Genomic DNA, 27,333 nt, shown 5'->3' on the forward strand with positions numbered 1-27,333 from the left:
CACGTCTGACTCCGTTATACCCGGGGTCAGGAAGTCGCAGCGGGTGGCTGCGCGTTCGATGTACAAAGATAGTGCTGTTTCGTAATGGTAGCTTTCTGGGTTTGCCTTGCAATCCTTTTTGGCTCACTCAGGGATCCGTAGCTTCTCCTCCTCTGCTGTTTCTTGTCCAGCAATCCCAACCTCCTTATATTCCCATCTCCCACTTCTCTGGTTGCCAGATATAGAGCTTCCTGCCTGGACTTCTATACTGACCCACTGGAGCGGTGTAGCTGTGTTCCCTGGTTGTTGTTCCAGAACGTTACCCTCCGGATCCCTGTTGGGCCTTGGTGGTCTGCTGTTGTCGCCCACCTGGGATTATATGTTTGTCTGTATTGTCTGTCCTCTCCTTGGTGTTTTCCTCTTAGTGTCAGTGGTGCGGACTAGTGATCCCACCACCCCGTTCACTACACAGGGCTCATCTTAGGGAAAGCCAGGGTTTAGGCACGTGATCGGCGTACGGGTGAGGAACCCGTCTAGGGACGTCAGGGCAGTCAGGTGCCAGCCGCAAAGTGAGTCAGGGGTCACCACCTTTCCCTCTCCCTTGGACAGGGCCTTCCCATTTCCCTCCCTTTGCATGACGCCGGTCATTACAGCCGTGTACCCATCCTGCCCTTGTACTCCTAACCTCACAGTTAAGCTTTCAGTTCAAGTTCATGTTTAAGTTCTCCTAGTCTGTCTGCCTGTTTGTGCTACAGTCTTGGTTCCTGCCTGACTTGTTCCTGTATACATCACTACCCCGCCTGTAAGCTCTCCTGGTGTCTCCAATTCCATGTTGCCATTATCTGCAGTTCAAGTATTAGATATTGTCCTGGCTGTTTCTGCAATTGTAATGTGGTGTCTCTGTGATCCAGCGAACCCCTTTAATATCAAGGGCATCCTAGCCACTACCAGACAGGAGACCCCAAAAGTCCAAGGTGTGCCCCAAGGGGTAGAAGGTTTGTGTTCCTCCATTCATAGCCTGCACAGCCCAGGAGAGGGCTGGAGTTGGGATTAGCCACTGTGAGGATTACAACCTCCCTCATTGCCTCAGCCACCTCTGCAACCTCATGCCTCTCCCTGTGGACTGGCGCATGGCAGCACTCTGCTCTGGAAAATAAACAAGGGGTGCAAAGTGGGGGTTACCCTTAATGATATTCACGTGGCATATTCAAATGGGTTGAGATAATCTGTTAGAAGAGGTTCTGCAAGGTTTTAATACTGATGGTTTGTCATGATTAGTCAGTGGGAACAATAACACTGGAATTAATTAGCAGAATGAAAGGGTTGCAACTTTCTCTTAAATATTTCTTTCCCTATCACTATTTAAACATTGACTCATCCATTTGAGTCAGATCTTTCAATTCCAGTAAGTGCCGTTTATTCTGCTGATGCGGGGGATCCATCCAACTGGTTCAACCATTTTAATTTTTTGAAAATCTGCTGATAAAAAGATAAAATAATTATTAACTTATCAATCACCCGCTATTTCCATACTGATACTTCTTGACTCCCTTGCTCCTCTTCCCTCTCAACAAGGAGATGTGACACTGCAGTCAAAAACTGGTCACAGTGGTGGCTTACAGCTGTCACATGTACAGTCGTGGCCAAAAGTTTTGAGAATTAGATAAATATTAGAAATTGGAAAAGTTGCATTTTAAGTTTTTATAATAGCAATTTGCATATACTCCAGAATGTTATGAAGAGTGATCAGATGAATTGCATAGTCCTTCTTTGCCATGAAAATTAACTTAATCCCAAAAAAACTTTCCACTGCATTTCATTGCTGTCATTAACCGCTTTACGTCCGCCCATAGGATATAAACGTCCTATGGGTGGACCTCTATTTCTGAAAGCACGTTTTAGAACGTTTCAGAAATAGCAGCTGCACGCTAATCGTGCAGCTGCTGATCGGGTTGCCCGCTGTCAGTGACAGCAGGGCAACCCTAAGACAAGGCAGGGACAGTGCCCAGGTGTCCCTGCCTTCCGGATCGCTGCGAACACAGCGCTCACCGAGCGCTGTGTATGCAGAGCAGGAAGCGCTATGCGCTTCCTGTTCCGGCCCGGCGGTCATGTGACCGCCGTGACCGGAGAGTGCAGGGGCTGTGTGAGGTCTCTCAGAGACCTCGATCAGCCCTGCTCTGAGGCTGTACAGCGCTGGATTGCTGCTGTACAGCCTCTCTAGGGGTGTATTAATTATTTGTCCTGTAACTGGGGCTACTATGTCAGCCCCAGTTACAGGAGAAATCAACAGTGAAAAAAAAAAAAAGAAAAAGTGAAGTAAATGTCCCCCAGAGGTCTGGTATGACCTTATGGGGGACGAAAAGTGTAAAATAAAAAAATAAAAATAAAAGGTTGAAAAAAAAAGTCCCCAAGTAAGGAATGAAAAAAAAAAGTTAAAAATAGAAAAAATAAAATAAAATAGACATATTTGGTATTGCCGCGTCCGTAAAAACCAGCTCTATAAAAATATCACATGACCTAACCCCTCGGGATGAGGTGACGGTTTTATTGGTACTATTTTGTGGGACATACGCATTTTTGATCACTTGGTGTTGCACCTTTTGTGATGCAACTTTTTGTAAAATCGGTTTTGAATACCTTGAGGGGTGTAGTTTCTACAATCGGGTCATTTATGGGGGTATCCACTATGTAGGCCCCACAAAGTGACTTCAGACCTGAACTGGTCCTTAAAAAGTGGGTTTTGGCAATTTTCTTAAAAATTTGAAGAATTGCTTCTAAACTTCTAAGCCTTCTAACGTCCTAAAAAAATAAAATGACATTTCCAAAATGCAAATTTTTTAAATTTTTGGGTAAATTTGGGATTTTTTCATAAATAAAGGTGAAATATTTTGACTCAAATTTATGACTATCATGAAGTACAATGTGTCACGAGAAAACAATCTCTGAATGACTTGGATAAATAAAGGCGTTCCAAAGTTATTACCACATAAAGTGAGATATGTCAGTTTTGCAAAATTTGGCCTGGTCAGGAAGGGGGCAAATGGCCCAGATGGCAGGTGGTTAAAGGACCTGCTGAGATAATTTCAGTAATCGTATTGTTAACTCAGGTGAGAATGTTGACGAGCACAAGGCTGGAGATTGTTAGCGCAATTCATGCGCTTCTCCTTCTTCTTTGTGTGGTGCCAAATCAATTAGAAGTATAAGTATGTGCATGCCATACAGCTTTATAATGAGACCAGACACACTAGCTGGTTTCATGAAAGCATCTTCTCTCTTGCCTGAGCCATGGTAGAAGAGGCGCACTTTATTCACATTACATTGACTTAAATAGTAGACATGACATCACAAAAGGGGTGTTCCTTAAGTAGAGACTATTGGCTCCTTAACCTGATAGGAGTGGTTACAGCAACTTCAACTCTGAGTTCATAGGTATATTTGAAAACTGTAATGTAATCCCCATTTTCCCCCTCCCCTATTTACCTTAAACAAAAGAATGCACACATGGCTCAAACATCTGGCTTGTAGCCATCTTGTGGAAAAAAATGTGTACTACAGAATAATGTTCACACCAGATACACATCTCTCACAAATCCCTCCTTTTGCGGGAAATAGACCAAAGGTGAACAGGCAAAGTGAGGTACTCTCCCAACGCCCTAAACAGCGAAGAGCTGGACTTTCCTTATTGCTTCACCAGGTCCCCTCAACTCCCTTTTTGCCTTCACCTTGTCCTATTTACCCCGCAACCATCAACAAGGTTTTATTTACTTTAGGATGGAATAATGTTTGTATTTGACAGGGGCACAGCACATATATATAGTGTGGGCATAGATGTATTATACATTTTTAAAAACAATTTTCCTAAAATGTAGAACTATATGACAGCCTGTTAAAACCAAATTCTAATAACATTGTAGTCGCTGAACCAGTTTAATATAACAAAATAATAGCAAGGACAGGTGCACTCTGCGGTCTTACTAAACCCTCAAACTGATTTTAAAATTGAGAGATTAGTCAACATGTCCTACGGTGTAGGACATGTCTAAGCCCGGGCACCACGCCAAGGTTTCTCAAGTAGCCCGGGACCTAGCTGAACCAGTTCCCAAAACATTATTCTGGCCATGATATTAATTTCAGAATTTTTCCCATCAGTTCATTTGATAAAGTCCATCAATTTCCTCAGATCCTTGGTGATCCTTCCATCAGGGTCAGTGTTGTCCGGAATGTAGATGCAGCAGTTACTGTAGATCCCTCCTTTTTCTGCTGTCAAGGACCAGTCGGTTCTGTAGAGTCATCACTGGAAAAGAGCTCAGTTGTTCCACCATTCCCTTAACAGTATCACAGGTGTAATTTACAAATCTCTGTTGATGACAATAGATATGTTAATCCAATCCAATTTTTTAAATATTTTATATTTATTTTTTTACTAATCATGGCAGTTAATGACTCAAATCCTGCAGCTACCTGACTTTTAGCTTTAAATTCGTCAGAAACTCTTCTACAGAATATGGCATCCATATATACATGTGAGTCAAAGGATGTAGGGAGCGACCTCCTTAGTCGTGACCGGACATTGTTTTCTGATTTGATCCCACTCAGGAGGTGAGAATAGAAATAATGGCATCAGGACTTGATCAGGGTACATTGGCCACTTCATTCCACCTGCATCCTGGGTCGGAGTTTCAAATCTCCACACAATCACCAGATATCTGCGTTTTGATCATTTTGGTTGATAAACCAACTGTCAGGAACTATCAGAGTCACTACTTGTCTTATTCAGCTGAATTAAGTAAGAACAATATCCTGGAGGGAAAACACCAAATCCTGTCTCTAAGGCCAATTTGTCTTTATATTTTAAATTTGGCCAAATATTTAATGCCAACTATAGGTAAGGATGTAGGAGCCACAGATGCTACTGAACTTTGAGGTTTCTCCCTAACCAACATTCTAGATTCGCCTAGGGGATCTTTGACACTTACACATGCTCCTAACACATATATCCCGAATCCTGTTGGATAGGATTCCTAATGGACAGGAACAGAGCATTACACTCATTATGTTTACAACTGTTTGGTGGTGTTCCCTTCAGGACATTCATCCTTTGCAACAAACCTTCAGCTTTATTGACTCTTACAATAAAGGAATTCAAGAGGGGCCTGGATGTATTTCTGGAGTGTAATAATATTACAGGATATAGCTACTAGAGAGGGGTCGTTGATCCAGGGAGATTTTCTGATTGCCTGATTGGAGTCGGGAAGGAATTTTTTATTCCCCTAAAGTGAGGAAAATTGGCTTCTACCTTACAGTTTTTTTTTGCCTTCCTCTGGATCAACTTGCAGGATAACAGGCCGAACTGGATGGACAAATGTATTTTTTCGGCCTTATGTACTATGTTACTATGTTACTAGAGGTAGTTTTCACTGGTTTATATTCCCAACACTTCAGGCTAGTGCTCCATTCTGTTAATCTCCAATATCCACAGTTGGTATGGTCATATCTAAACACAATTACCATAGACAGGGTCAGTTCCAGTCACACAGATGTCTTTTTTTTTTTTTTTTTTTTTTTTTTTTTTTTTAATTTTAAAATTTTTATTTAGCACATAAGAAAGTTTACAGTGTAACATTACACCAAACAGTGGTGTGAATCGGTACCATACACAAAATCATACATGAGCATTGTTATATTTCATGGAAGATTAAGGAAAAGGAACCTTGCAGAGAGATACAGGAGATATTCAGTATATATGGGTTATAGACAATAGACAATAGACTAGGGCCGTAGAGGGGAAAAACCCCTGTAGTCTAGCCTGTCTCAGTGACAGGATATACACTCTCAGACCCTGTATTGTGTACATAGTTCGCTTAGGGATTGGGGATGAAGGTGGGGGTTGAAAATACCCAAGCTCTATTTCTCAATCTCGATCCCATCCCTCTAACCCTGCTCCCATTCCGTCGGCATAGCTCATAAAGCTTAGATATAATAATCCATAAGGTGGTCAGAGGGTTGATTAGGGATAGTTAATGCTGTTGAAATCTGTATTTAGTCCAGGGGGCCCATTTTTTTAGGTGGGTTAAATGGGACCGTGACTCCCAAGAGGCCATTTCCTCAAAACGGTGGATTTGGTCCACTTTGAGTCTCCATTGCTCTAGTGTGGGAAGGCTAGTTTGTAGCCAATGCTTAGGAACCAGAAGACGGGCTGCTATCAAGAGCTGCTTAAAAAGGTAGGAGGGGGGCAATGATGTTTTGTTGTTGAAGAAGGTAAGCAGTGCTCCATATGGGGAGATGGCTATATTGGAGGAGCATATTTGATTGCAAATCCGAAAGATTTCTGTCCACCATTTGTTGATAGCTGGACATGCCCACCAAATGTGTAAAAAGGTGCCTAACTCACTTTGACATCTCCAACATAACTTGGAAGTGGGTCTAGTAAAGTGTGAGGACTTGATTGGGGTAATGTACCACTGCGAAAGGATCTTATATCCGTTCTCCTGAATTCTAACACATCTAGATGACTTGTGTGGAATTTCAAATAACGTAGGTAACATTTGGAGAGGGAGATCCACGCCAGTTTCTAGTTCCCAGGAGCGGATAAATGCTGGTTTTATAGTTAATGGAGGGGTTCTGAGTTTGTTATATATTAGGGAGATAGGTTTTTTAGGGGGAATGGGGTTAATTATTAAAGCTTCAAGCCATGTGAGGGGGCGAAGGAGTTCACCATTCATGTTACTTTTATGAACAAATGATTTGACAAGTGGGATGAGGTTGAAATCACATGGTTGTGGATTTAGGATACTTCTGATGGTGTCATTCGTTGGCACTAATCCCTGTGGTTCCAGGAGATGGGAGATTGGTGTGGAAGAGGAGCTAATTGAGCTAGAGGAGGAATATCTAGGACCGCTGGAGGATGAGCCAAGGATATCACTAACTGTGACCAGAGGAGAAGGGAAGGGAATAGAGCAATGATTAAGATTCCACCACTTCCAGGCTTCAACTGTGGCTTTAATAATTGGGTAAGGTTGTAGGTTTGTTGGGGGGGGAGAGGGATGGCCCAGGCATAAAGCTCGAGTTGGCATTCCAATAATACTTTGTTCCATGGCCACCCAAGATTTGCTGTCTGTGCTTCTCAGCCAGTCAATAACACGTGACATAAGTATAGCTTTTCCGTATAGTTCCGGATCTGGGAGCCCTATTCCGCCCGATGAACGTGACCGGGATAGGAGAGAGTAGGCAAGTCTCGCTTTTTTACCATTCCATATGAAGGTTATAAATCTTTGCTTTAAGGCAGAGTAGTATGATCTAGGGATGGGGATTGGGAGAACCTGTTGGAGGTATGTGAGGCGTGGAATAATAAGAGCAGATAAGATGTTTTTTCTTCCAAACCATGAAAGGGTTGGAGCTGATTTGGCGAGTTTGTCTAGGGCTGTAAATAATGCGGTCTTTAAGGGAATGTAGTTTAGTGTATACAAGTCTGAGATAGAAGGACTAAGTTTCACCCCTAGGTAAGTAATGGTAGGTGAAGACCAATTGAAAGGGGAGTTTTTCATTAAGGAAAGTCTACGCTGCGGTGTAATTCCTATACTAATGATAGTGGACTTGCTCTCATTGATCTTAAAATCTGACACTATGCTATAATTCTTTAGGTGTTCCTGAATAATGGGGAGGGAGGTATTGGGGTTGGAAGTCATTATCATAACATCATCTGCAAATGCCGCAATTTTGTGGGATCTACCCCCTAGGAATATACCTTTAATCTCGGGATCTATTCTAAGTCTAGATAGAAGCGGCTCCATTGCTAAAATGAATAAGAGGGGGGAAAGGGGACAACCTTGACGGGTTCCATTTTGGATTCGGAAGGGGGAGGAGAGGTCGCCATTGACCATTACTCTGGCGGTGGCCTGGTTATACATAGCAAATACAGCCTTGACATATGGATCAGGCAGGCCGAAGAATGCTAAGACATGTCGCAAGTAATTCCAATTTATGCGATCAAACGCTTTTTCAGCGTCAGTGCTGAGAAGAACAAGAGGAGTAGAGGTATGTCTGGCAAAACATAAAGCATTAATAACTCTAGTAGTATTGTCTCTACCTTCCCTATTACGCACAAAGCCTACCTGATCCATATGTACCAGCTGAGGGAGAAGGACAGCTAGGCGATTGGCCAGCAATTTCGCTAAGATTTTAAGGTCAGTATTTAGGAGGGATATTGGCCTGTAGTTTGCGCATATCTTAGGGTCTTTCCCCTCTTTTGGAATCAGGGCTATGTGGGCAGACACCATATCTCTTGATAATGGGATACCTTGCATAGATTGGTTGCATACCTTCAATAGGTGGGGTAGAAGATGTTTTTTGAAAGTTTTATAATAGAACGCAGGGAGTCCATCTGGACCTGGGCTTTTTCCTTGCGGCATTTGGGCCAAGGCTATGTTTATTTCATCCATGGTGAATGGAGCTTCCAGCGATTCTTTTTGTTTGACAGATAAAGTCGGACAGGACGTTGAGTTGAGAAATGTATCGACTAGTGAGGGGTGAGATGCTAAGGGGATGGAGGTTGGGAGGTTATATAGGTTTTCATAAAAGTCCCTGAATTGTTTAGCTATCTTAGATGAAGCAAATACCGGATCGCCCGTAGGGGAGGACAATTGGTGAATGTAATTGTCAGCTCTTCTAGCTTTTATTCTATTTATGAGGAATTTGGTGGCTTTGTCCCCATGTGCGAAGAACTTGTATTGAGAGTTAAGGTAATACTTAGCCGAATTGGTTTGCATTAGGGCTTTTAATTCAGCTCTTGTTTTAGAAAGCTCTTGTAATTGGAATTCCGAGTGGGTATTCTTGTGGGTAGATTCCAGCTTGTTTATTTTAGATAGGAGGTTATTAATGTTACTTTCTCTAGTTTTTTTAAGATGCGACCCTAGGCTAATAAACTCGCCCCTTATGAAGGGTTTGTGGGCGTCCCATATGGTTTGTGGTGAAAGTTCCGGCAGAGAATTCAAGGCAAAGTATTCTTCCAAAAGTAACCCAATTTTCTTTATGGAATCTGAGTTCCCGAGGATAAACTCATTGAGTCGCCAGTTAAAGTTTCTAGGTTTGTGGATAGGAGAGAACACCTTTATAAAGATTGGAGCATGATCCGACAGATGTATCGAACCGATCTTGGCCGACTGGCATAGTTGGAGATGCTCTTTTGAGATAAAAAGGTAATCTATGCGGTGGTAGCTGTTGTGTAGGTGGGAGTAGAATGTAAAGTCTAGGGTGTTGGGATTATGGGTACGCCAAACATCTATCAAATGGAGATCCCATAGGGTATTTCTGATAAATTTTAGGGAGCGCTTGGAGTGGGAGGTTTTGTGTGTTGATGAATCCAATTGGGGGTCAAGGGCTATATTTAGGTCCCCACCCAAAACCACAATACCTTCCTTAAATGACATTATTAATGGGGATATGGAAGAAAGCCATGCGGCTTGCTTAGTGTTTGGTACATATAAGTTTATGAAGGTATACTTTTGAATCCCTATATTCCCTTTGACCATAATGAATCTACCCTCTGGGTCCAGCAATTGGTCGATATATTTGAAGGGAATTTTCCTTTTAAATCCTATACTTACTCCCCCGGATGAGGCAGAGCACCCCCCACAGTGGAACCAGAGTGGGTAGTGGGAGAATTCCATATTGGGATAATGGTTGAACCTGAAATGCGTCTCCTGGAGAAGCAGCACATCCGAGCCCTCTTTGCGTAATATAGAGAAGATCTGGCTTCTTTTAGAGGGTGAATTGAAACCCTTTACATTATATGAAGCTATGTGTATATCAGCCATGGATGTGGGTTATTGTGGCTAGAGTGATGCTAGGTGTGCTGGTCCCCCAGGAGAGGACACTCACGGTTTCAGGCGTCTCCACCCCATCCAGGAGAGAAGCCGGATCTCTCAAGTCCCGTCCGTCTCCCACCATGTTCAAGTATATGTGTATCAGGTACCTAGAACTAAACAAAGGGGAAAGGGAAAAAGTGAGAACATAACATAAAACCAAAGGAACAACCAGTCTGCGGGGTGACCCACTGGTATAAAGCATGGGGGAAAGGTTGGTCAGTGACCGGTTAACATACCGTTTTGCACTTAAATTGCAATCAGGTGAAAAACTAATGTTAATTTAAACTATCATCGGGAATTCAGTGAAGGGGAGAAGCTATTAAAGCCCTCCTCAAGAAGTAATAAGAAGAATGGACAATAGAATAGGGGGGAGTGGGGGAAGAGGTTAGACAGGTGAAGCATATAATATAATATTAGGCATAAAAGTAGTATCCTAACAAGCTGGTCTCATTCCTGGCTTCACTAGCAGTAAATAAAGCTATATGGGTAGACTTTATCGAAAGTCCCCATATTAAGATAAAGCAGATTATCTGGATGAATCCAGGTGAGACCAGAGCTGTAATAGCAATGAAAGGATAAAGAAAAGGAACAAGGAGAGGAAAAAGAAAAAGAAAAAGAAAAGAAAAATACTGTCTCTGTGATGGAGACTTGTATCAGAATGGATCCCGGGTTAATCTTGAGACAGTCTCTTTGGAGTAAGTTGTCGACCTCTCTTCCCCGTCTTGTGGATCTTTGGGGTATGCTGTAAGGTGAAAGCTTCCACGGAAGGGACTTCAGGGAGAGCACCGAGGTCTTGGAATAAGTCCCAATTTTCTATCTGCATTGGTGGAATTTGCAGGTGGTCGTACACAGCATCCAGGTCAGCAAAAGCAGTAATATTAATGCGACGGCCTCCTTGAAGAAAGGAAAGTCCAAATGGAAAGTTCCATTTATATAGGATCCTGTTTGCTCTTAGCCAATCTGTCAGAGGCTTGAGGAATTTTCGTTTTCTTAAAGTGGAAGGGGCTAAATCTTGGTATATTGCGATCTGGGCCCCTTCAAATAACAGATCTTGTTTATTTCTAGCGGCTTCTTGTACAGCGGATTTTACTTGAAAGTTTAAAAACTTGCAAATGATATCTCTTGGGGGTTCCTCCGCCTTGGGTTTTGGGCGCAGTGCCCTATGTGCCCTTTCCAACACGATCTCTGAAGTGAAATCTGGGCCTAGGAGCGATTTGCACAAAGAGATTACTGCAGCCGGGATGTCACCAGGAAGTAACGCTTCAGGGATCCCTCTTATGCGCAGGTTGTTTCTTCGGCCTCTATTTTCTTGATCTTCTAAGGCGTTTTGTAACTGGTTCAGGTAGGTCCCACATTTCTGGAGCGAGTTGGAGGTGGCCCTCTGGTGATCTGTGATCTGTACTTGCTGATTCTCAAGGGCTTCCACTCTATCCCCTATATGGCGCATGTCTTGGCGCATGGCTGCAACTTCGCTCAACAGGGGTTCAAGGGCTTTACCCAGGGTGTTTTTTAAGTAATTTCTGGTAATAGGGAGGGACCCCTTACCTTGCGGTTCTTCACCATCACTCTCTTCTTCCGATCTAGCCCTTTGAGACTGAGCGGGCGCCATTTTGGAGTCGCGAGCCACATATGAAACGGCCGCTTTCTTCAGGAACTTTTCCATATCACCCCCTGCGATCTGATTTTTATTGGTATTGGGGTGCTCCCCGGCTTTGGGGTTCCCGATTTTTACCATTTTGTAGATTTTTCGCTAAAGATAGCTAGTGCATAGGACGGTCTGTAGAGCAGAGCTCCGGATCAAGCTGCCATCTCAGTCCGGCGCTAGCTCCGCCCACAGATGTACTTCTCAGACCAAAACCAAGTGTCCTATCTGTCATCTGTCTTACAGTCCACTATACTGCAAAAGTAAACTTAGTTGTTCCTGACTCATCTTCATAATATAATACAATTGGAATTTGATTTGACTGTGATTTCCCCTTTGTACAATATGGAACAAACAATAAGGCATGAAACAACATTATGGCTCTTATAGTCCTTGCAATACGATCAGTTTCTCCTTGCAATTCGACAGCAGTGGCGGCGGTTATCAGGACTTGATGTAGATCTTTAAACCGTAGCTCTAGAACTTTCCACACATCTCTTGTTTCACCACTACCCAATCTCCTAATTGTAAAGAATGAATTGCTTCTATACAGTCTGGATTCTAGGAAACAACTAAAACTTGGAAATACACATTAGACAATAACTTGTGCAACAGTCAACATAATTTGGAAAACTACTATGCTGCATCTGGAACTATTGGGGAAATAGACACCTAATCCAGGAGCATTCCCAAAGAGTACTTCATAAGGACTTAGGCCTATCTTTCGGTTAGATGTATATAGGATGGAGAAAAGCCCCAGGGATAGGTACTCTCACCTCAGTCAGTATCTTTTATCTGTAGCCTTTGCTACAGGCCAAATCTCCGAATATCCTGGAAAGAAATCAATATAGACACAGACATATTCACACTGTTCCACCTTTGTTCTGAATGTAGTCAATCCACAGTCTCTGAAATGGGTAAGGTGACTTTGGCATATGCCTTCCTGGAACTCCCATAGTTCTCCCATCATTATTACAGCATTCACCTTCAACTAACCTAGTGGCAGCATTGTTGAACCCATGAGCCATCTACCACAGAACCCAATCACACCTTCTCTCTCTCGATTTGCCCATGTTCTAAATCCATCCTCTTTAGGTAGAGTGCCCTCTGAAGGAAGAGTTTCTTACCAACTCTCCAGAGTCCTATCATCACTTCTACCTTTATCATTTTGATTTTTACTTTTAGCCTCTGTAACCTGTATCTGAAAAAGGCAAACTTTTTGGAAGTCCACTGGCCATAAGCCATCCTGTATCACACAGACTTCCACTTAACGTAGACTTCAGGTAATAGTTTAGCCTTTACCTTCTCAGGCAGCATCAGGGCATCAAACATCTTTCATACACTCAGCATTCATTATTGATGGGCTTACCCATGGATCAAACAAAACCTCTGCTTCACCAGATTAGACCATAATAATGAGTGATACCGAAGGCATACCTGGATGTTAGTAGTCTTACCCTCAGCCATCTTACAAACCTCAGTGAGTGTCTTCAGCTCTGTCTCTTGCACTAACATTGCTGGAGGGAGTGGTTCTTTCTTGACAACATCAGATTAAGTAAGAACAGCATATCCTGTCCGAAATGATCCATTCTCCAAGAACCTGAAATTATCTACCAGAAACTCAAAAATTTGGTTATTAATTGGAGACAGTCATGTAAATTAGAATTTTTATTTACTACTCCCAGAAAACACTTTTTATTTTTATTTACAGAGGTGGGAAAGTATTTTTATTTACTACTCCCAGCCTCCCCCCCTCCAGATGCAGCAGAGTAATCGGATCTAATTTTGCACACCCTTAAAACGGTGATTAATTGGTGAGAGGAGTAGGAATTGCATTGCTATCTACTCCTACACACAGGGCCGGATTAAGAGCATCATGGGCCTGGTGCTGAGGATTTTGCTGGGCCTTTTTATGGAACTGCACTCAGTGTCTTAATTACATATATATTTTATCGATACCATTAAAGTATTTTGTTCCTGCAACTACCCCTTCATTTGGCGTCTATCTTGGCAACATGGAGGGGGACCACGGGAGGGGGACCCTGAGGGTGGGGGCACCCTCAGGGCACTATAGTGTCAGGAAAACCGCTTTGTTTTCCTGACACTATAGTGATCATTTAACATGACTATGAAGATTACTGTTTTCTAGCTGCTGTGGACTGTGGACAACAGCAGCTAGAAACAGTAATTTTCATAGAGCTGTGTTATGATTTATGGACACAGCACTCAGCATGCTTAGCCAGTCAGATAGAAGGCTGGCTAAGCATGCTGAGAGCTGTGTCTAAATAACATAACACATTAAAGGGATTCTGTCACCAGGTTTGACTCCTGTCAGCTAAAAATATGCTGATGTTCAGGGCGTCTGCACGATTCCTAATGTGGGCTTATAAATGTCATCTGTGGGCTTATTTAGCTAAAAAACAGCTTTTACTAACCTGTCAGTCAAACAAATAAGGTGCCCAAGGGGATGTTAATGAATGCAAGGTGCCGGCCGCACCCGCCGCCGTTCGTGCCCAGCGCCGCCTTTCCGGACTTCTGCTCCGCCTCCTAATCCTCTGTGCCGCCTCTCGCTCTCCCTCCCTCCCCCCTCCTCCTGCTGTAAGATCTCGCGCATACAGGGGTTGAGCGAAGTGCCGGCGCATGTGCACTTCGCTGTAAGAAGCCAAATGGAGAAGTCTGCACGGGCGCATCAGGCAGAGCCCTGTGCGCAAGCGCGAGATCTTACAGCAGAAGGAGGGGGGAGGGAGGGAGAGCGAGAGGCGGCACAGAGGATTAGGAGGCGGTGCAGAAGTCCAGAAAGGCGGCGCTGGGCACGAACGGCGGTGGGTGCGGCGGGCATCTTGCACCCATTAACATCCCCTTGGGCACCTTATTTGTTTGACTGACAGGTTAGTAAAAGCTGTTTTTTAGCTAAATAAGCCCACAGATGACATTTATAAGCCCACATTAGGAATTGTGAAGACGCCCTGAACATCAGCATATTTTTAGCTGACAGGGGTGAAACCTGGTGACAGAATCCCTTTAAAGAAATTACTGTTTCTAGCTGCTGTGGACTGTGGACTGTGGACTAGCAGCTAGAAACAGTAATTTCTTTATGTGTTATGTTATTTAGACTGAGCTCTCAGCATGCTTAGCCAGTCAGTAATTTTCATAGTGCTGTTATGATTTATGGACACAGCTCTCAGCATGCTTAGCCAGCCTTCTATCTGGCTGTGCTTCTTGAGAGTCACAGTCCACAGGCTCAGAAACAGCAGATAGAAGGCTGGCTAAGCATGCTGAGAGCTGTGTCCATAAATCAGAACAGCACTATGATTGCCCTCCCTTCCAACTGGATGAGTTTATCTGATACCTGCCCTGCTCCAGAAGCTCCTGCTGTCTCACGGGCTGGTGTGGCTGAGCGCTGTGGGCCATGTGCTGGTCGAAACTGCTGAGCAGGTTGTACACAGCGCAGCGTGCAGGAGGGATAACCGCGGGCGCACTGAGGTCATATCCGGCGGGCCGGCATTACAGGAACTGCACCAGCTGCTCTGACGTCCTGCCGCCGGATATCCTGTGACGTATATCCGGCGGCAGGACGTCAGAGCAGCTGGTGCTGTTCCTGTAATGCCGCGGCCCGCCGGATATGACCTCAGTAGTGATAGGAAGTTCGGATCTTTCAGATGAATCGGTTCATGAATCGGATCTTCGGTTCACTTGCTGAGTCACTGACTGCTGAGCTGACTCGCAAGTGAACCGAAGACTCTAGGTGCTGGTGCGCATGCGCAGATGCTATCCAATCGATTCACTTGCTGCTGCTGACTCAGTCGGCTCTTTAGCTCTCTAATGAGTGAGTCCGGATCAGGAAGAGTGATTGATTATAGTGATAGTGAAGGGAAGCTGAGGCTGACGCCGGACAGGAGGACTCAGGAGCTGTCACTGTGGTGTGCATTGTTGTCTGTTGTGCATTGTTACCGACAGTGACAACAGTCTGACACTGACAGTAGTACAACGAACCAAGTGAAGTGAAATGTGAATGCACAGGGAAAACTATGTGCTGAACTGATAACAGTATTACAGTAATACAGTCACTGGCTGATAATAAAATAGTCCCCACAGTCCCCACTTAACGGAATCCATAAAGGAGATGTGAACCCACCCTTAGTTATATAGCTACTGAATGAGATTCCTTTAACATATATATCTCCTGAGAAGCCAATTTGATCCTAAAGGGTTAATTCAACCTGTAATCTAAACTCGGTGTCATCTGTCACTTCTCTTATCTCTCTGCTCCTGTCAAAGGCGTACATAGAAATCACTGGGCCCCATAGCAAGAATCTAAATTGGGCCCCTATTCCCCTTTTATAGCCCCTCCCACTACCCATTCCAGGCCTCTCTCTTTGTTCCATGAACTATGTTCGCTGCTGTTTTATAATTTATGCCATCAGGGCCGGATTGGGATTACAAAACAGGCCTGGCACACAAAAGAGGTATAATAGATACAGTGTGTACAGATGTATAGTGTATACAGCAGTGTACTGATATGTGAGGTACATGGTATAATATATGCAGTGTGTTCAGGTATATAGTATATACAGCAGTGTACTGATATATGAGGTATAAATTACAGCTTGTACCTCACATATCAATCCAATACTGTATATACAATATACCTGTACACACCATCTATTATACCTTGTACCTAACATATCAGTACACTGCTGTATATACAATATATCTATACACACTGCATATATTATACCTCGTACCTCACATATCAGTACACTGCTGTATATACTATATATCTGTACACAGTGCATCTATTATACCTCGTACCTAACATATCAGAACACTGCTGTATATACAATATATCTATACACACTGCATATATTATACCTTGTACCTCACATATCAGTACACTGCAATATATATTATATATCTGTACATATTGCATCTATAATACTGTTTAATATATGCAGTGTGTGTGTGTGTATATATATATATATATATATATATATATATATAGATGTGAGGCATACAAGGTATAATACTGTAGATGCAGTGTTTATAGAAATATGTGGTCAGTTATGCATTATAGTCACTGTGTGTGTGAAGTACATGAGGTTGTGGTCACTGTACCTGTCTGAAGTATTATACATGAGTGAGCATTGAGTAAAAACAGGGCATGGAGGGGGGGTAAATGATGAAAAGTGGAGGACCTCCTCTTACCACTCCATTCCAGTCTGTATGGATCAATGCAGAGCTGATTGTGAACTTCTAATACTTACTGTTAGGGGTTGAAGGACCTGTGATGATGTCATCACAGGTCCTGGCAGATGTACCTTTCAAACCTAGGAACTACAGCATTTTTGGTGCTGTTCCTTTGCTAGATTCTGCAGGACCTGTGATGCTGAAGATGATGTCATCACAGTTCCTGGCAGATGCACTGTTCTAACCTGGGAACTACACTTTACACTGTGCAATTCCCTTACAGGACCTGTGAAGACTCCCTGTACTACTCAGACCTGCCAATGCTTGCCTTGCCTCAGCTCTGATTGGTTGGTGGGCGGGGAAGGGAGGGGCTGGCAGAAGCAGCTTCCACTCTAGGATCATATTACGCTCCTCCCGAGTCCCTCCCTCAGGCTCCTGCTGCCAGCGTGAGGTGAGCGTCTCTGCATTGTCTGTGCACTGTGTGACGCTGCGCTGTGTACAACAGAGGACTTTTAACCCTCCGACGGCCTTTTGGCTGGCAGATGGGCCTATTTTATGGTAGGGGCCTGGAGCTGCAGCTCCATCAGCCCCTACGTTAATCCGGCCCTGCCTACACATGTGATACTAACCTTAGCCATGAGAGATCATGGAACATGTTTGCTATGATGCAATGGAAACAGATCCTAAGGATTATATAGATAATAAGGATCCAGCATTGATTGTGGGTTGTTAATTCTCTATGGGCGTTGCATTTGAAGGCTGAAAATTTGTAGCTCCTCCCATGGGCGAGGAAGTGGTCAAGTTCATACAAAGTCTTCCTTTCCCCCCTTTGTGGGGAGGACTGATAGGTAGCCACACCCGCCTTAGGCCTTTGTTTGATTTAACTTTAACAAAATGGAGGGACAAAATGAACTTCTCTCAAGCCTAGCCAACACTAGACCTTTCTAGATGATCCTTAAGACCATCCACAAAGGCAGCACTTAGGATTTTCTCATGCATAGCTAAAGTAAGCTCAAAAATCCAAATCCACCCAGCTTTCCTGGGGTCTAGTGAACACTTTCTCCACACTCTCTGTCCTGATGAGAATGTGACTGACTGATGACCTAGACGCTTCCTCCCAGACTCAATGATCTTCACTATGCATTAAATCCCCAGCTCTACATTGGACAACATTTTTCAAATCTCACCAATAATATGAGAAAACTCTCCATATTTTAACTAATTTTCTATAAAGCAGCATAAGTAAGTTCTCTGAATTGGGAATTCTATTCATCATGGCAAAATTGATGTTACTACTGGGTGTGGTAGATGTCAGACATCATACAATGATGCAGATATCCCTAAACTTTCACTCATATCTGAATAAGGACTTAGAATGGGTGCAATCTTAGATTGATAGGATTGGACACTTCCAATTGGCATCATGGGAATAATCTCTGCAGGCACATTTTAAACCATCGGAACATACAATTTGGAAAGGTTATTTTTGCAAACATCATTGGATCTAATCCAATACTGGAGCCCTGTCTGGAAGATCTATAGATAACACACATTAGTATCTTCACAGTCTGCAGATGCATTACCAATTACCAGCCCCCCTCCCTCCAACCCCCATATGAAGGGGGGTTGATTCCTCAGGGGGGTTTCAGTAAGAGCACAGGGGGGGGGGAATGTGAAGGAAATAGCAAAATACAGATGGGAGGGGTTCTTTTTGAGAGCACATTCCAGAGAGAAAACAGGAAAAGTTCTTGTGGAACTACAAGTCACATTTTGGAATTTACAGCAGATGTGGTGGGGGAAGGGATGCCACATGGCAACTTCTTTGTTCTCTGTATGATTCAAAATCCTCCATCTTGTAATAAGAAATGCTGCTCATTTCATTTCTCCAACTTTCAATTTCTCTCAGTCATTTCCATGGACACTTTTCACCATAACTCAGCTCAGCCTATTATCCTTCAACCAACTTCTCTTTTCCTTCAATACACTTATCCACAAACTTTCATTTAATCTATCTCCTACTGCATTTGCAACCTCTAGGGGGAACTCTTACACAATACTACGTATTTCCGGATAATACCGGAAATTGCTGCTACTTAGTATGACAGAATGCTTTCAACTTTTATTCCTAACTGAAACTTTTCCTTTCTTTCTTGCATCAACTGAGCTGCTGTTAACATCTCCTCACTATATCCTGTAACATTAGAATTACCCATCATTGTAGGGCACCAACTTAACAATATCTGGTTGCTATTAAACTCACTAACTTAATAGCTAAACAGTATTGATCCCACAATTTCTCCTGTGCAGGGCACCAACTTAATAACCTCCAATTGCTTATACTATGCAATTGGTGTTAATCCTACACACTCATGAGGACCCCTGGTCACTACTCATGAGTCTTCAAACACTCTCGTCAGAGCATTGGTCCAAGACTCTCTCTTATCAGAGCTTGGCTGGGATCTAATTCTATGTCACGGATATCCGACTCAGCTATCTACCAGTTTCCGCTTAGTTCCAGCATGTTCTACCACACAAAGAAGGAATATTTCAACAGGTTCTTACGGACAGATCAGCTATAATTTGAACCCTTCTATCGCGATAACACTAATTCAACTCTTGAGAACCCACAAAAGCAGAAGTTTCAGAGGAGATTCGTAAGAAATAAAGGTTTCTTACCTTGCAGGCATGTGATCTCGTCTGATGGTTCCGTTTAAGTCGCTCTCGTGGCGTTTGATTCGGAAGTTATGCAAGCTGTCTGCCCACCCATGGGGATGCCATTTTGTTAGCGCAATTCATGCGCTTCTCCTTCTTCTTTGTGTGGTGCCAAATCAATTAGAAGTATAAGTATGTGCATGCCATACAGCTTTATAATGAGACCAGACACACTAGGTGGTTTCATGAAAGCATCTTCTCTCTTCCCTGAGCCATGGTAGAAGAGGCGCACTTTATTCACATTACATTGACTTAAACAGTAGACATGACATCACAAAAGGGGTGTTCCTTAAGTAGAGACTATTGGCTCCTTGACCTGATAGGAGTGGTTTCAGCAACTTCAACTCTGAGTTCATAGGTATATTTAAAAACTGTAATGTAATCCCCATTTTCCCCCTCCCCTATTTACCTTAAACAAAATAATGCACACATGGCTCAAACATCTGGCTTGCGGCCATCTTGTGGACAAAAATGTGTACTACAGAATAATGTTCACACCAGATACACATCTCTCACAAGATCATTATGTCAGGCTGATTGGGGTAAAATGGCAGACTTGACATGTTAAAAGGAGGGTGATGCTTAAAATCATTGTTCTTCCATTGTTAACCATGGTGACCTGCAAAGAAACGCGTGCAGCCATCATTGCGTTGCATAAAAATGGCTTCACAGGCAAGGATATTGTGGCTACTAAGATTGCACCTCAATCAACAATTTATAGGATCATCAAGAACTTCAAGGAAGGAGGTTAAATTCTTGTTAAGAAGGCTTCAGGGCGTCCAAGAAAGTCCAGCAAGTGCCAGGATCGTCTCCTAAAGAGGATTCAGCTGCGGGATCGGAGTGCCAACGGTGCAGAGCCTGCTCAGGAATGGCAGCAGGCAGGTGTGAGCGCATCTGCACGCACAGTGAGGCGAAGACTTTTGGAAGATGGCCTGGTGTCAAGAAGGGCAACAAAGAAGCCACTTCTCTCCAAATAAAAACATCAGGGACAGATTGATCTTCTGCAGAAACTTTGGTGAATGGACTGCTGAGGACTGGGGCAAAGTCATATTCTCTGATGAAGCCTCTTTCCGATTGTTTGGGGCATCTGGAAAAAGGCTTGTCCGGAGAAGAAAAGGTGAGCGCTATCATCAGTCCTGTGTCATGCCAACAGTAAAGCATCCTGAGACTATTCATGTGTGGGGTTGCTTCTCATCCAAGGGAGTGGGCTCACTCACAATTTTGCTCAAAAACACAGCCATGAATAAAGAATGGTACCAAAACACCCTCCAACAGCAACTTCTTCCAACAATCCAACAACAGTTTGGTGAAGAACAATGCATTTTCCAGCACGATGGAGCACCGTGCCATAAGGCAAAAGTGATAACTAAGTGGCTCGGGGACCAAAACGTTGACATTTTGGGTCCATGGCCTGGAAACTCCCCAGATCTTAATCCCATTGAGAACTTGTGGTCAATCCTCAAGAGGCGGGTGGACAAACAAAAACCCACTAATTCTGACAAACTCCAAGAAGTGATTATGAAAGAATGGGTTGCTATCAGTCAGGAATTGGTCCAGAAGTTGATTGAGAGCATGCCCAGTCGAATTGCAGAGGTCGAATTGCAGAGAAGAAGGGCCAACACTGCAAATACTGACTCTTTGCATAAATGTCATGTAATTGTCGATAAAAGCCTTTGAAACGTATGAAGTCACAGAAACAACTGAAACAAAGATCTAAAAGCAGTTTAGCAGCAAACTTTGTGAAAAATAATATTTGTGTCATTCTCAAAACTTTTGCCCACGACTGTACATGTCCAGTGGGGAAGCATGTAATTGAGACCTATGGAGAACTAAAGAAATGTTAAAACACAAGCGTCAGGTGATTTATTTTACAGTATTTTTAAAGCATTCTAAGTGGTTATAAAAAAAATTATCCGGCTGGACAACCCCTCTAAAAGTTACCACTGCTGTCCCTACTGTCAAATCACCATTGTTAATTATATTCTTATGAGATTTAGCATTTATATATTTATTTTGCTCATAGGATCTAGAATCTTGAACCATTACGGGTTGTCCCAACACAATTTCAAGTCAAAATCTTGCTGAATAAAGTACATCAGCATTTCTCTATGTTCTAATGGAAACAGAGAGCAATACCGTATATACTCGAGTATAAGACGAGTTTTTTGGCACATATTTTTGTGCTCCAAAAGCCCCCTCGTCTTATACTCGAGTCTAGGTCTGTATTATGGCAACTTACATTGCCATAATACAGACCATGACATGTTGGGGGCCGGAGAAGCTGTTACTTACCTTTACAGCTGCTCCGGTCAGCTCCCAGCACGTCCGCGCGGCACCTCTGTTAAGCTCCCAGTGTAAATCTCGCGAGACACGCGGGCCGCGAGATTTACACTGGGAGCAGACTGCGAGATTTACACCGGCAGTAAGTACCGGCCCCTGCACAGCCTCTCCTCCCCCTGGACAGCCCCCCCTCCCCCTGGACATCCCCCCTCCCCCCTGGACAGCCCCCCTCCCTGGCCAAGTATGAAGTAGGGAGGGGGGGAACAAAAAATAAATAAACAACCTGATAAATATAAAAAAAAAAAAAAAAATGCCCAGTTGATGGGAGTCTGACTCCCTGTATTTAATGCAGAGTGTGTGTGTATATAATGCACACACTCTGCATTAAATACAGGGAGTCAGAGTCAGACTCCCATCAATCTGAGTCACCCTCTTGCAGATGTGTGTATATAATGTAGAGTGTGTGCATTATATACACATACACCCTGCATTATAGCTGCATTTCCCACCCTAGTCTTATACTCGAGTCAATAATTTTTCCCATTTTTTGGGGGTAAAATTAGGGGCCTCGGCTTATATTCGAGTCGGCTTATACTCCTGTATATACGGTAAGTATTTATCACTTGCATTTGTAACAGGAGAGATCTAAAGATGCCAGATACGAGTTTTGTGCTGCTGGCTCCTTCATGTTCTGCATAGCTTCTCTAGTAGATTCTAGCCATTCTTAACACCACTTAATCCTCACCTTGATCAGTAGGCATTAAAAGGTTAACACTTTTCTGATCCTTTCATTTCAACATACGCAGACTTTAGAAATGTCTCGTCTTCATCATTCCTGATTAGTTTTCCTTAAAGGGGTATTCCGGTTAGTGAAAGTACTCAGCTATCTCTGGCACTTCCATAGAAATGAATGGAGCAGCGCGCATTTCCGACCAGCTGCTCAGACTATTTTAGGGGAGCCCTGTTCTTGTGATCGATGGGGCCCCCACAATCACAAATTTATTCCTGGAATATCCCTTTAAATAACAGTTCAGGCTTCCAAGAAGTATGGTAAATCTCCAATTTTTGGTGACTCCAAATGATGTGTTAGTGTTACACTACATCATTTCATGTACAAAATGTTATTCAGTATCAGCACCCTATGGTCTGGAAATCCTCATAATCAAGCATATACCAAAATAGACAGGGTCAGTGGGATGACTATGCAGGAACCTGGCCCCGCCAATCAAAAATGAGAGAGAGGAAGCAGGAGGAGCAAGAGAGCACAGAGTGGCTTGGGTCCGCCCACAGTGCACCTAACTACTCATTTGCATATGATTTAAAAAAATTTTTTTCCCAAAATGAAGTAACAGATTGCTATTACATTCAGCTCAACTAGCCCTGCAAGACACTGTGCTTGGTTTAACAGTGACTTTCTTAGTGACAAACTCTCTTTAAAGTTAAGTTCACACGAACGTGTGTGATCCGTGGCCGTATTGCGGCCCGCAAATCGCGGGCCGCAATACACGGCCACAGTTCCGTGTGAATTCCGCATTACAGATGCGGACCCATTCACTTCAATGGGTCCGCTAATCCGGAATCGCGGAACGGCCGCAAGGGACGGGACCCCTCGGAAGCACTGCGGAGTGCCTCCTGGGGTTACGTCCCGTTCTTCCGTTCCGCAAAAAGATAGAACAAGTCCTATCTTTTCGTGGAACGGCCGGATCGCGGACCCATTAAAGTGAATGGGTCCGCGATCCGATGCGGCTGACCTACGGCCGGCGAACAAGCATTGCGGCCCGCTATTTGCGGGCCGCTTCACAGGCACGGGTCACACACGTTCGTGTGAACCCGGCCTAACTTTCAGTTCTCAGGAATATCTGATAATCAAGGTTTTTCATTCTAAATTATTAGAAGTTTTTAGTATATGAATAATAAGATATTTATTTATTTATTTACTTTTAAAGATTCAAATTTATTAGAAGAGTGTCTACATGTGAGCTGGAGAAGAGCAGAGGTGACGGCAAATAGAAGTGACAGTAAAGAGAGGTGACAGTAAATAGCAATCTGTATTGTGCTGGAGGGAAACAGTAGGTACTGCTCTGGGGCATAGCCTGGGGCTGGATATTGGTGCTGGCCAGGATGGAGGGGGTTCAATAAGTCACTGCCTTGGCCAGGATATTTAAATCCATAGTTAGGAAACTGATTTTTTGTCCATGGTGAAGGAAAGTCTAGTAAAGCTGGGACTGCTGTATTATTGGATCGTAGATAATAGAAGTATTATCACTGAATTGCTGTCTAAAATACAAACTTGGGGTTAACCAAGCTTAGGGCAAGGAAGGAAGGATGGATCTCCTTTTTTAAATGTATAAATGCCAAGTAATGTAGCGTCCACCTTATCTATCTATCAATATATCTATCTATCTATCTATCTATCTATCTATCTATCTATCTATCTATCTATCTATCTATCTATCTATCTATCTATCTATTTTTCTATCTATCTATCTATCTATCTATCTATCTATCTATCTATCTATCTATCTATCTATCTATCTATCTATGTATTATGTATCTATCTATCTATCTATCTATGTATTATGTATCTATCTATCTATCTAATCTATCTACACACATAGTAATATCTTGTACTCTAAATTCACTTTTTTACTTGCATTTTTGAATGAGTACAGGATGTAAAAAAGAAAAATAAGCACTAAAACATGGTAACATACCACTTATCTTTCTAAAATAGTTATAGTTTGCAAGCGGCGGATTTGGTTGCCATGGTAATTGCCTCGAGGGAAAGAAAATGTCAAATACAGTGATAAATTTCACTGCATAGGGAAAAGTTCACTTATAGAGAAATAACTGCGGCGTGCTCTCACCAGTCATGAAGCAGAGACAGTACAGGAGGTAAATGCCGCCATTTTAGATGCCACTATTATTATTTCATTTTGAATTTGTATTCCATAGATCTTTAAATATACAGTAGGTCTAAATTCACACAGTACAGCTTTAATAATTAATATTTACTGATGAATCATGCAGCGGAGAAGATAGCGAGATGTTTACTAGATCTGCATGGCAATTGCAGGAGATTGTCTGAGGTTGGGCTCACATCACTTTTTACGCCTCCGTTTGACGTATACGTTAGAAAAAAAAGGATTAAAAAACGCACACCACTTTCTTGTATCCTGCACAGACCAGTAAAAAAAAACAACGTATACTTTTTTTTTACAATGGAACTCTAAGGTGAACACATGCCACTGTATGGCATCAGTCGGAGGCATTCGTTTAACGTATACATTTTATGTATATGTTAAAAGGATTGGAAAAACGTCATGTGAACCCATCCTTATTGTCATTTATACAAGGTTGTAAGGTTGTATAGTAGATCTGCTATCACTGGGGGCGGCAGGGGACATAATTTACCTCACCCGACCAATCGGCTGGATCTAGCAGTAGTATGAATGTATCACTGCATACCAACAAAAGATGGACTTATTGACTTTTAGGAATCTGTGACAGTTAGGTGACACCCACAACAGGGGGTGGACCTTCTATAATGTCAATTTCCTGTCAAGTTAGTGTTGGAGTCATGGGTTCAAATACAGCCTTTTTTTGGTGTGGTGTTTTGACCTTTGACTCTATTATGTGCTGTCATTTCCTTTTTCTGTCTTATGTTTATTCTGTATATAATTCCCTAATATTGGTTGTAACTGTATTGTGGCCGGATGAAGGCATTGGTTCAATGCCGAAATGCGTAGTCTCAATAAAGCCTCTATCTTGGATGAACTTCATTTGAAAACCTCTCAGTACCAGCAACACAGTCCTAGTTCCTACTTACCTCTTCTTGTTTGATTATTTGAACCCGCCACAGGAATCAGCTTCTTTAAATTAGAGGAACAATTATATATCCAAAAATCTAGCTAATAGAGGGAGAATACAAAGGATCAGATGGGTAACAGGATAAATAATCCATATGGAGGCATAGTTTAAAGATTATGGGCCCCAAAGCAAAATCTGTAACACGGCCCCCTACTACCATGTAGATTTATAATACAAGTGTCTAGTTATGTGGCACAGAGGTCTTTGGGCTCCCTTAGGCAATAGGGCCCAATGTGACTTCTATCTCTGCAACCCTTATTGCTAGTTCACTAAGCATGGCACAATTAAGTGTCAATCACAGAATAAGTTCACAGCCTGGTCCAAAAGTATGGACTGAATTCCTCCACTAGCTCAGGGGAAAATGGAGAGATGGAGGGTGGTAATTATGTTGAAATACATAAAATCATGTTTGGAAATTTTTTTTCTTTTATGTTGAATTATGTTTGAAATAAAATAAAAATGTATAAAAAAAAAAAAAAAAAGCATGGCACAATTAGAAATATTATGACTTCATACAGTTACATTTGCAGGGTCCCTGGGATACCTCTACATCTCCAATTCTTCTCCTGTTAACCCATTGTTAGGGAAAGGGATCAATTGATCATTAGGAAGCATGAAAATCATTTTAGGGCCTCCTTAGACCCTTCTATACACTTGCTGGGTCCCTTGAGAGGAGGATGAAGACTAATCAGTGTCTGTAAAATTAATGGGCCATCTCTTTTTATGTTATTAGTATATAGGAGGCAAATCCTGCCATAAATATAATGAAAATGCAAAAAAAAAAGAAAATAAATGAAAATACCTTTTTGACATTTTTTTTGCCACCTATATGTGAAAATATGACAAAATTAGAAATAAAATGAATCACTTCATTTGCAATTAAATTTTTCGCTCACGCATGGGAAATGTGTGACAAAAACAAAATGAAAAAAAGCCTTTTGTCATTAACATAATAGTATGTCATGGTCAAATCTATACTAATAAAAGCCCTGTGTACGTGCTCAGGGCTGTTGTCCGGGCGTGTGTGCCGATTAGTGAAGTGCGCATGCGCGGCGCATGAACCAATCAGCACACACTCCATCGGATCAGAGTTTTCTCCAATCCAATGGTATATTGGATGGGAACGCCTCCATGTTAGAATATACCATTGGATTTGAGCTAGATCGTGAAAACTCAGATCCAACAGTGTATTCTAACACAGAGGCGTTACCATGGTGATGGGGACACTTCAAGTTAGAATATACTAAGAACTGTGTACATAACTGCCCCCTGCTGCCTGGCAGCACCTGATCTCTTACAGGGGGCTGTGATCAGCACAATTAACCCCTCCCTCCCCAGTATTAAAAGCATTGGTGGTCAGTGCGGCCCCCCCCTCCCTCCCTCCCCAGTATTAAAAGCATTGGTGGCCAGTGCAGCCCCCCTCCCTCCCTCACCAGTATTAAAAGCATTGGTGGCCAGTGCGGCCCCTCCCTCCCTCACCAGTATTAAAAGCATTGGTGGCCAGTGCGGCCCCTCCCTCCCTCAACAGTATTAAAAGCATTGGTGGCCAGTGCAGCCCCCCCCCTCCCTCCCCAGTATTAAAAGCATTGGTGGCCAGTGCGGCCCCCCCTAACTACCCAGTATTAAAAGCATTGGTGGCCAGTGCGCCCCTCCCTCCCTCCCCAGTATTAAAAGCATTGGTGGCCAGTGCAGCCCCCCCTCCCTCCCTCTCCAATGGACACCAATGCTTTTAATACTAGGGAGGGAGGTGGGGCCGCACTGGCCCCCAATGCTTTTAATACTGGGGAGGGAGGGGGGGTC

Source organism: Bufo bufo, chromosome 1, assembly GCF_905171765.1.
Source record: "Bufo bufo chromosome 1, aBufBuf1.1, whole genome shotgun sequence".
Classification (NCBI taxonomy): Eukaryota; Metazoa; Chordata; class Amphibia; order Anura; family Bufonidae; genus Bufo; species Bufo bufo.